This window comes from Petromyzon marinus, unplaced genomic scaffold, assembly GCF_048934315.1.
Source record: "Petromyzon marinus isolate PM22_M1 ecotype Great Lakes invasive population unplaced genomic scaffold, UKy_Petmar_22M1.pri1.0 PM_Scaffold_1, whole genome shotgun sequence".
Classification (NCBI taxonomy): domain Eukaryota; kingdom Metazoa; phylum Chordata; class Hyperoartia; order Petromyzontiformes; family Petromyzontidae; genus Petromyzon; species Petromyzon marinus.
Window position 1 is genome coordinate 4,160,618 of NW_027423057.1, and position 11,126 is coordinate 4,171,743.

Consider the following 11,126-nt stretch of genomic DNA (forward strand, 5'->3'; position numbering starts at 1 on the left):
GTGAGTCTGTGTGAGTCTGTGTGTGTGTGGAACGGTCGTGGAGCTGACAGCGCGCTGCGCTATGAACCCGGCGTCCCCGAGTTGGATTCCCTCTAAAGGCCAACATCAGTAACGATTATCTGAACCGGTGCTGGGCCTCCCCTAGATCGACTTAACCTCGAATGAGTACCTGGTGTGGTGTGTAAAGATCGCCACTGGGGAGACAAAGGCGGCCGGGCGTGGTCCTGGCAATCCAACACCCTCGTGTGTCGTGCCGGCCTTCATACGTACTGCTGGCTAACAGCACTTGCCCCTACAGCCTGTTAAGTCTCTACGGGGATCTTTGTCTTTGGTGTCCCATACTGGCAGGGGGAGGAGTGGTGGTGTTAATGTTGGTGGTGTTAGTGGTGGTGGTGCTCGTGATGGTGGTGGTGTTAGTTGTGTTAGTGATGGTGGTGTTAGTGATTGTGGTTGTTAGTAGTGGTGATAGTGGTGGTGTTACTGGTGTTAGTGATGGTGGTGTTGGTGTTGGTGGTATTAGTGATGGTGGTGTAAGTGAGGTGATCGGATGCCATGGTGATCCCCATCTTTAAGAAGAGAGAACGCACAGACTGTAACAACTACAGGGGCATCTCACTCAGTGTGCCGGGAAAGGTCCTGGCAAGGATTATTCAACACTGCCTTACCAGGCATGCTGAGGAGAGGCTTGCGGAGCCCCAATGTGGTTTCAGGAAAGGGCGGTCCTGCACAGATGCCATATTTTCTGTCCGTTTGCTAAAGCAGAGGTGTAGGGAATTCCAACAAGACCTTCATCTCTGCTTTATTGACCTGGTAAAGGCCTATGACACCATCAGTAGGCCTGGGCTCTGGGTTCTTCGTGCTTTCGGAGTCCCTGACCCGCTGCTCACGATCTTTAAGGACCTTCATTATGGTTAGCGGACCCGGGTAAAACTACATGGCCGGGAGTCGGAGCCATTCCCTGTTCACCTTGGGGTGCGACAGGGATGTCCTCTGGCTGCAACATTATTTAACATCTATTTCAACCACGTAGTTCGTGAAGCCTTCAGTAGCAGTACCGGAGGAATTTCCATCTGGTACAGATACAGTGGGAGGCTGATCAATGCCCGGATGCCGTCAAGGGATGGCTCCCTATTGGTCAACCACGTTATGTATGCCAATGACCTGATAATTGCGGCTCACTCAGAGGAGGAGTTGGAGGCGCTTCTGCTAAAACTGGAGTGTGCCACTAAGAGGTGGGGCCTTACCATCAGCCCCACCAAAATGAAGCACCTGTCTGGGTATTTTGTACCATCGAGCACTCCACCCCCACAACTCCCAATCGGTGATGGGGCAGTTGTGGAGAGAGTGGAAAGTTTCCCATACCTGGGCAGTGTGCTCATGACCGTCTCCGGTTTAACAGCAGAGGTCTCACTCCGAATCAGTCGAGCGGCATTATCTTTTCAGCAGTTGCGTAACGCTGTGTGGAAGCTACCTGGTCTGTCGCTCCACACGAAGCTTCGGGTCTTCTCAGCCGCAGTCATTCCCTCCCTTCTCTACGCTTGTGAAACGTGGACCCCCCTAATGGAACATCTTTGCCAGTTAGAAACGTTGAGGCTGGCCTGCCTCCGATCAATCCTGGGTTTACCCATGCTGGATTGTGTGAGGAGCTCACAAATCCTCGAAAGATCTGGACAAAGCCCCATCAGTGAGCTCCTCCAGCAGGCAAGGCTGCGTTGGCTGGGCCATGTAGCCCGCATGCCCAATCACCGCATGCGCAAGCAGCTTTTATTCGGCCGGATCGAGGGGGCTGAACGGACGCGGCACGGGCTAGAGAAGAGATGGAGTGATGTGGTACAGCAGGATGTGGAGCTGAGTGGACTTGCCGATAACTGGTACCAGCTGTGTCAAGATCGGCCTCTGTGGAAGAGGCTCGTGAAGGACGCTACTGGGCAGTTGGAGGCAGTCGCCCTCCAACAACAACGGAGAGCGCAGGAACGACGCTCACAACAACGAGCAGAGCGCCGGATGGCTAAAGCACAGCAAGTTGGCACAGTAAGGGGCACAGGTGGTGCATCAGCCAGTCATCTCAGTCAGTCGACCTGTGGCACCTGGGTCTGCCCTGTGACCTCCTGCCAGCGGGCGGGCGTTCGACACTTCACGTGGCCTCAAGGTGCACATGGTCTGGCACAAGCGTCGTGGTGACATCACCGCCACTTAGCGGCGAATGGCGGTTGTTGTTGTTGTTGGTGTTAGTGATGGTGTAATTTTTGTTGCTGGTCTTAGTCGTGGTGGTGTTAGTGATGGTGGTATTATTGGTGCTGGTAGTGGTGTTCGTGGTGGTCTTAGTGGTGGTGTTGGTGGTGGTGGTATTATTGGTGGTGGTGTTAGTAGTGGTGTTAGTGATGGTGTTAGTGGGGTAGTGTAGCGGTTAGCGCGCTGCGCTAAGAACCTGGCGACCTGGGTTTGATTCCCGCTCACGGCCAACATTGGTGACGATTATCTGAACTGGTCCTGGGCCTCACCCTAGATCGACTCAGCCTTAAATGAGTACCTGGTGCGAGGTGCAAACATTGCCACTGGGGAGACAAAGGCGGCCGGGCGTGGTGTTGGCCACCCACCCCCTCGTGTGCCGTGCCGGCCTTCATAGGTGCTCGCGGACAGCACTTGCCCCAACAGTCTGTTAAGGCTATACGGGGGATCTTTGTCTTTGTTCTTGGTGTTAATTGTGGTGTTAGTAGTGGTGTTCGTAGTAGTGGTGTTCGTAGTGGTGGTGTTCGTAGTGGTGGTGTTCGTAGTGGTGGTGTTGGTGGTGTTAGGAGTAGTGTTAGTAGTGGTGTCCGAACAGAGGAGCAACGCTCACGACAACAACCTTTGAGCCGGGCATCTAAAATGCAGCAAGTTGGCACAGTCATCTCAGTCAGACAACTCATGGCACCTGGGTCTGACCTGTGACCGCCTGTCAGTGAGCCTTCGGCACTTCACGTGGTCTCAAAGTGCACCTGGCCTGGCACAGGCGCCGTGGTCACATCACCGCTACTTAGTGGCGAATGTCAGTTGTTGTTTTTTGTGTTTTTCGTATTGTGGGTGACTGGTGAGGATGTGAGTCCATGTTGATGATGAGAGTCCGCATTGTGACGTGACGTGCGTTTAGACGTGGGTGTGTCACGCCCCTTCAACTCTGCGTGTCCCTCACCTCTGTCTCCCGCTCTCCACGCAGAGACCCGGACCGCGCGAGAGACACCGTGAGCTCTGAGCACCCTCGTCTGCAAGTTGCTACTATGGAGGTACATGTGGCTCCTTGACTCGTGTGGTGAAGTATGGGTGGACGTGTGTTCTCCCCTCTGCGTATGCCTACCTGTCACCTGTATACCTGGGTGTGCTTCTCCTTGCCCGCCTAAGTGTGTGCGCGTCTATCAGAGTGTCTTTCTGAGATCCTGTTGGTGTACGTGCCCGTCTACGCGTGAGCATCTACAGCGCTGTTATCTATCCACTGATGGATGAACGCCTCCCTCCCTGAGACCCTACTACCCCTCACATCCTGTGATGGAATAATCTGCCAAGCGCCGATTTCGTCGCACCATCTCTCTGGCGGCTCTCCTCTCTGATGTGTTCTGTTCCTTGGTTGTCGCTCCGTTATTATTCTTGACCGTGAGCCATTGTTGTCCCTACTAGCCATGGCTCGTCCGGCCCGAGTCCCACTCACTCCTCTTAACAGTTTGAACGATCCCATTGACCTGCCTGTGACCTCGAAATCCACACGTCTTTCATTGTAAATCCAAGCATGGCAACTGATATTGGCCAAATATCCCAACGCTGAGAACTGGCAACATCTCGGCAGGACTCTCCTGAATGTGGAGCCCAGGATGTCAGAGATGCTGGCTCAGTGCTCGCCCACTGCACTTGCTCCAACATCTTAATCAAGCCCATGTGGTGGACCTTCCTCTTTGTGTGTGTAGATCAGCCGAGCTGGAGAGGCTCGGAGTAACGGCGAGTCTTGCACCACGTGGAGTGCGTTGTCCTCAGCGCGCACCGGCTCCATCCGCAGCAAATCGCCACAAGGTAAGAACAGAAATGAGTGACGTCAAGATGGCCACGCTGAATGGTGGGACATCACGATGGTCATGTTTCAAGGGGGACGTCACAGTGACCATGATGCATGGGGGGACTTCATGGTGGCCATGTTGCATGGGTGATGTACCGTTCGACTTTTGCCGTTCTCCGGTCTAACACCGACGAGACAAGGTCATAAAGAAGGCTGTCTCTGGTGCAGGCCAGTCAGTTTCAAAGACAATGCCCATATATTATCAGAGCATGTTTGTTTGCATATTTTTCCACAAGTACGTGTGGTAAATGCAGACTTGATGCCTTGCAAAAGGTAGCTATTTGGTGTTTGAACATATTAACACCTGTTTTTGTGCCAGAAAGGGTAAAAGCTATTCTTATTTCATAAAATCCTTCATGGCATATCTGTGTTATATTTATCTAATTCATTAACCCTGTTGTCAAACCCAAGCAACCTAAGATGTCCTCAGAGCTACATATAGCTGGACATCAAACAAAGATGGTCACTGCATGGCACGCTTTCAGATGTGCTTCTGCATTCATCTGGAATGCTCTTCCGACATTAGGCAGCCACTAGAGCGATGCACTTTTAAATCAATATTTTTTGCGAACTTGTTAGTTTGTTGCCTTTCCCCGTCACTTCTGATTAGCAGGACTGCCGAAGCACGGTTTAACATACGGACATAACTGGTATTGGCCAAAACATCCAAATCCCCTGCAAATTCCTCAAATTGGGATCACACAGCAGACGTAATGGCAGCAGAGTCACCCCCATTCTCTGTAAATCATCTGCAGGAACCTCCTGAAAAGGAATCTTGAGACTTTTTGAGGCTGTGCTGCGTAAACGAAAGATCACCGACAGCTGTCATTCTCTTGCCTGCAGCAATCCTGGCTCTCTTTGGCCCTCAAATGACCCACCGGGAGAAGCTGGAGCTTGTCGCCATACAGAAAGTATGGTACTTTGCGCTCAGCAACAGATTCCGGGGACACAACAACGATGGATACGACAACCACGAACATCATTACATTCCGGTGAGACTCGCCACAAAGCCCCCGCCGTGGGGGCGGTCACAGGGCGTAGCGGTCGCGGGGTTTGTGGCTTCTTGTCATTGCAACTTAAGCACCAACCAACCAGAGAAAGCACACGTGCACTCTTCCACACACTCCACAATCAGAAGTTTATTTCCCAAGTTAAGCCCATTGAGCTAAAGAGCTTTTTTTAGGGTGACTCGGCCAGCAGACATCAGAGCATTCCACAATTACAGATTTAAGAAAACCAAACACTTAAAAAAAGCAATTATTTCGTAAAATAATGCTCACATGTTGTGATTTTCAAAATACAGTCAGTCTAAATTTGTGTAATATTTGTGCAGGTCCACCATGAGCACCTTCACTACCGCTATGAGGTGCTGAAGAGGATTGGGCGCGGAGGTCAAGGCCAGGTGATCCGGTGCCTTGACCACAAGATGAACACCCTGGTGGCCGTGAAGATCTTGGTATCACCATTGAGGTAAGAATTCAGAGCGGTGTCGTCACAAGGATGATGTTGTTACGTCCAGTGCTGTGGGCGGCCGTGTGATGAGGTGGTGACAACTCGTGCCTCACGTACAGAGTCCCCGGTTCGACTCCTAACTCGGGTGCCCTCCTGTGTGGAGTTTTTATGTTCTCCCCCTGTTCTGGATCAGTTCACGCTTACATTACATTAAGTCTTCATTTAACCTCGTAGAGGCATTCCTGAAAAGTGCCACGTTAAGGGAAAGCACATTAAGCAAACATAATATCACCATATATAATGTAACGATAAAGTTTTGCAAGATATAATTACACGCACACAGTGATGTGAAGAGACCAATAACGGAGGGCATGCTGTCACGTCACGTGATCATTCTGCATTCTGCCTACTGTGTCATACCGCTCAGCCGTGCAATTTTATAGCGGGCACATTCCACGTTATAATGGGCGCTTTCCTGCATTAGAACAGAAGCATTCCGGATTATAATGGGTGCAGTCCGCGTCATAATGGGAGCCTTCCACGTTATTATGGGCACGTTCCACGCTATAAAAGGCATGTTCCACGCTGTAATGGAGTTGTCCCATGTCATAACGGGTGTGTTCCGTGTTATAACGTGTGCGTTCTGCGTTATAGCAGCTACATCATGGGATCTCCTTTGCCAGTACCAAAATATACTCCCAAAGGATTTCCCATGATGTAGCCATTCACCCCGAGCTCTCATTACTCTGATAACGCTTGTCTTTGTGCTGTACGCCTTTTGGCGTCCCCTGGTCTAACACCGTTTTTGAGACGATGCTCAAAAGAAAGCTGTTTCTGGTGTGGACCAATCAGTTTCAAAGACAATGCATATATTATCAGAGTATGTTTTTTGTTTGCATTCTGACCACAAGTATTGTGGTTAATGCAGACAGAATTCCTTGTAAAAGGTTTCAGTTTGGTATTTTAACATCTTAACACCTGTTTTCTTGCTAGAAAAAAGGAGAAAATATATTGTGATATTTTGGTACTGGCAAAGGAGGTCCCATGATATTCCACGTTATAATGCCTTGCTCTGTGAGAGCCACATTCAGTCATGACTCAGCTGTGGCTCAGTCTCTAAAACTCAGGCTCAGCTCTAGCTCAGCCGTGGTTTGGCCCAGGCTTGAGCCGCTCAGCTACTGTTAAAGATACATGAGTGGCTCAGCCGTGGCTTGGCTCAGCTCCTGGGAATCCTGAGTGTGGCTGGGGCCATGCTCGGAGTCGGCTCAATTCACACATTAGGGAATCACTACGTTCAGGCAGCACCCCAAGCCCCCTTCTATCCCTTGCTTATTTGATCCTCTTCCCGATCCTTTCTGGAACCTTCCATGAGCGCACTACCGGAACTCACAATGCCATTACACCCGGGAAACGAATATTTATTTATTTAATTCTGAATAGAATTTGTTTCTGGTCATTCCTTAAGCAAGTCTAAGTCATGATTCATTTGTGGATTTTCTCTGCACAGCTCCAAGCATGATAAATTTCAGAGAATGGAGCTCCAGATGGCTCTGGAACTTCAGGGCGAGGGCAGTGATGAGGACTACAACGTTGTCAAAGTCCTGAATCATTTTGACTTCAGAGGACACCACTGCATTGTCCTGGAGCTGTTGAAGTACGTACCATGTGTTCCCACCGCCCCCCCCTCCCACCCATAGCGTGGTTAACTTCATTAGCTAAACTAAAACTTTTATTTAACAGGTAAAGCCCACTGCCCTATCAGTTATTTTTCACAAGCGGCCTGGCTACAAATGATAGCTAAAAAAAGTGGCTGATGTGGAAATGTATAGCAGCCAAATACTCTAAACATATGTTTCTAAATGTGGAGGGAAAAACCAGAGAACCCGGAGAAAAAGCCACGTGACCAGGGGTAGAACATGCAAACTCAAAATATACATGCGTCACGGTCGGGATCAAAGCCCCGATCTCTTCCACACCAGGGGAGGGTGATAACGTCACACCACCGGGGCTAGATGTTACTTTTGGGATTCCTGTGCCACCCACGCATTGTGATACTGTGGAGCTGTCATGTGTCCCGGGTGCACGAGGCCACGCCTCTTTTCTCAATCAGCCCCGCCCACTTTTATATAGCCACGCCTCCACTCGATCAGCGCAGTGGTGATGCTTGAGCCCCTCGGTGAAAATCCCTGAGTTCGATTCTCAACTCGGACGCCTTTCTCTGTGGAGTTTGTATCTCCTAATGGATAATTCCACCACCCGGAAACAGAGCCAATGAAAGCAAGTGGACAATGGTGCTAACTGATTTGGTTTATCAGCAAACCGATGACCTAAACCCACACTGAGCTATGAATCGTATTAGTCGTGAATGTGCAAATAGAATATTAATATTTCGTTATCAGAATCCACGCAGTATTGCAGGGTATGACACTGACGCTGCTTCGTTGTTGTCATTGTTGCTGCTGCTGCCTCTTTCACAGGGAGAGCCTCTATGATGTGATTATGGAAGCGGGGCTCCGGAAATTGCACATGGGGATGGTGAAAACTTACACCAGGGGCATCCTCAAGTTCCTTTGCCACACCAAGGCCAGGAGCATCATCCATGCAGACATCAAGCCAGTGAGTGGACACAGCAATCAGCGTGACTTTGTTCCGGAGTTGTGTCATTATTGGGGACTCGGTCCATAGAGAAAACTGACCACGTTGGTCACAGGGTCGATGTGTTAGCTCTGTCCGTCTATCTGGAAGGAAGCAGGGTCACGTTACCTCTGGTGATGATCTGGTATGAATTAAACTGTCGTGTAGAGTCGTGTCGCTATTGGGGTACTCACCACAGAGAAAACTAGCAATGTAGATCACAGCGTTGCCCCAAACTTTGGGAAACACAAACCGGAGCCGAAAAGAATGATTTTCAAAACGTGCCAAACACGCGTTTGAACTGACAGCTGCCCGTTGTCAGCTTCCATGCTGTGAATAGAAAACTTCCCAAGACAAACGCGCGGTGGAAAGCGTCACGAAATCCGTGCGCCCTTGAGTGTGGTTTTTGGTCCATAACTCGTTATCGGGCAGCTGTGAGCATCTATGATAAGTTGTCGATAGAGCCGCACCCTTTTACTTATATGGTGCTTCAGAGAGCTTTAAATGTGATGAGCCTCGACTAACATCGCTCATCTTGACGCATTTGAAAGGGGCACCCCCAGTGGCAGCTGTCAGAAAACAGCGATTGTTGCACTTGACTCAAGGTTGATGACGGCGCTACGCCTCACCTAGTTCCCCTGTTTAGTTTGTACCGTGGTACGTGATTGATCCACTGCTGGCTGAATGCTATCGGCGTAACCTCCGAGTGTGAATTCCTTCTGTCTTTCTTCCTTTAGGAAAATGTTCTACTCAAGGATACCGTGACCGGCACCGTCAGGGTCACGGACTTTGGCAACAGCTTTTTTGTGAAAAGGCAACGTGAGTAAATTCACCTGGGTGTGAGTTTCTGCGTGTGGGTGTGAGTTTCTGCATGTGGGTGTGTCTGTGTTCCAGTGTGTGTGTGTAAGTCTCTTAGTGTCTGTACATGTGACAGTGTGTGATAACGATGCTGTTCATGACACAGTGAGTATACACACACACGTACATATATATTTGTTGTTGTTGTGCAGCTCTGCATGTGGGTGGGACCCTGCCATACCTCTCTCCGGAGGTATTGCTGGGCTATAGATTAACGTGTGCAGTGGACATGTGGGCACTGGGCTGCACAGTGGCAGAGTTGGCGACCGGCAGGGAATTATTCCATTCGGACAGCCGCGACGACCACCTCCCGTGCTGCATGGAGGTATTTCCAACTGGACGTTCACCCGCTCGTGATTCCCCCCTCCTTTCTTGAAGTTGTAGGCTATGGGGGGGTGGGGAGCCAGGAGAGGGGGGGGCGATTGGCTACTTGGTGATCTGGCGAATGGCAGCCATCGTATGTTGTATGTGTGTACACGTGTGTGTCTTGTACGTGTTGTGGGAGCAGTGGTGTAGCGGTTAGCGTGCTCAGCTACAAACCCGGTAATGCGAGTTTGATTCCAATTCACGGCCAACATCAGTGAGGATTATCTGAACCGGTACTGGGCATCCCCTAGTATAAATCAGCCTCAAATGAGTACCTGGTGCCGTGTGTACCTGCTTCAATATGGCCAACCATCCCCTCTCTGTGTGTGCCACAGTCCTGGCCCTCAACAGGTGCCGCTACTGTTGCTGCTGATGTTTCTACTCACTACTATAAGCACTTGCCCCTACAGTCTGCTGCGGCTACACGGGTGACTTTTGCCTTTATCTCAACCATGTGCAGATCCTCGGGTTGCCTCCAAGATGCATGATGGATGCAGCTCCTGACGGAATGCACTACTTTGGTGAGTTGAAGGGTGGGGCGAGCAACCGGCCGGATTCAGTGTTAGGGTGTGGCCTGGAGCTGTTGTAGTTCTTTTTGGGGGGGTGGCCATGGGGGGGGGGGGGGCCTCTTTGTATTTTCAATTCCTTGGGTGAGTGGGTGGGTAAATGGGCGCGTGGGCAAGTGGGTAGGTGGGCAAAGTGGTGGTTGGTGACTGTGTGTCTCTTCTGCTGTGCATGTCTCCTGCAGATCGTTTGGGCATGATGTTCTCCCCAGTCAAGAGAAGGGTGCCAGGGAGCTTGTCACTTCACGGGGCACTCAAAAGCCACGACCCGGAGTTTGTTGACTTTGTCAGCTCCTGCCTGCAGTAAGAATCATCCCCCACCCCCTCCCCCCTCCCCATGAGGATTTCTCCCACCAAGGTGATCAACGATCGCCCTCCACCGATCACCAGGAAGATGTGGAGCTGAGTTAACCTGCCGATAACCAGTACCACCCTTGTTAAGATCGCCCTCTTTGGAGGTCCGTTAAAGATGATCCTCGGCAGTGCAAGGCTCAGGACATTTTTAGAGTACCGCGTATTGAAGGATTGCCGCTGCTACCAAGACTACCGCTGATGCCGTGCGATCCTGGACCTCGTGGGAGAAAGGGAAGGAACGTCAATCCTCTCACCACGCCTCTCTCACCACGTGCGCTGCGTGTGACCCCCGTGCGTCTCTCAACAGATGGGATCCGGATTGTCGCATGACGCCAGCGCAGGCGCTGGGTCACAGCTGGCTCCGGACGGTGGCCACCAGCACCACCAGCAACGCCACCGCCACCACCATTGCTGCTCCTGGCAGTGTACAGTGTTTTGGAGCTGCTGAGCGACGGTAAGCCATGAGCTGCTTGTCCAATGTTCAAGGCAGTCCATAGGGAGGTGTGGGGCCCGGGGCAAGTCACAATTAAATCGGAAGTATTACCAACAATACAGGGTTTTTTTTCGGTTAGATCGCATAGATATACATGTGTTGTTAAACTCACCACCACCCAACACAGCCAATTAGTAAGGTGTATCATGTAAACAAAATGTGCCAATTAGTTACTAGATCAGCACACCAGTGTGTTGGAAAGTAAACCCACCACATTTACTATTCGAGTACGACATTTTGCCGGGGATTGCAACCAGCCTCATAAGGTGACGGCCAGAATTGTGGAGAAATACTCCTGTTTCGGTCTTAAATAGTGATAAATGTG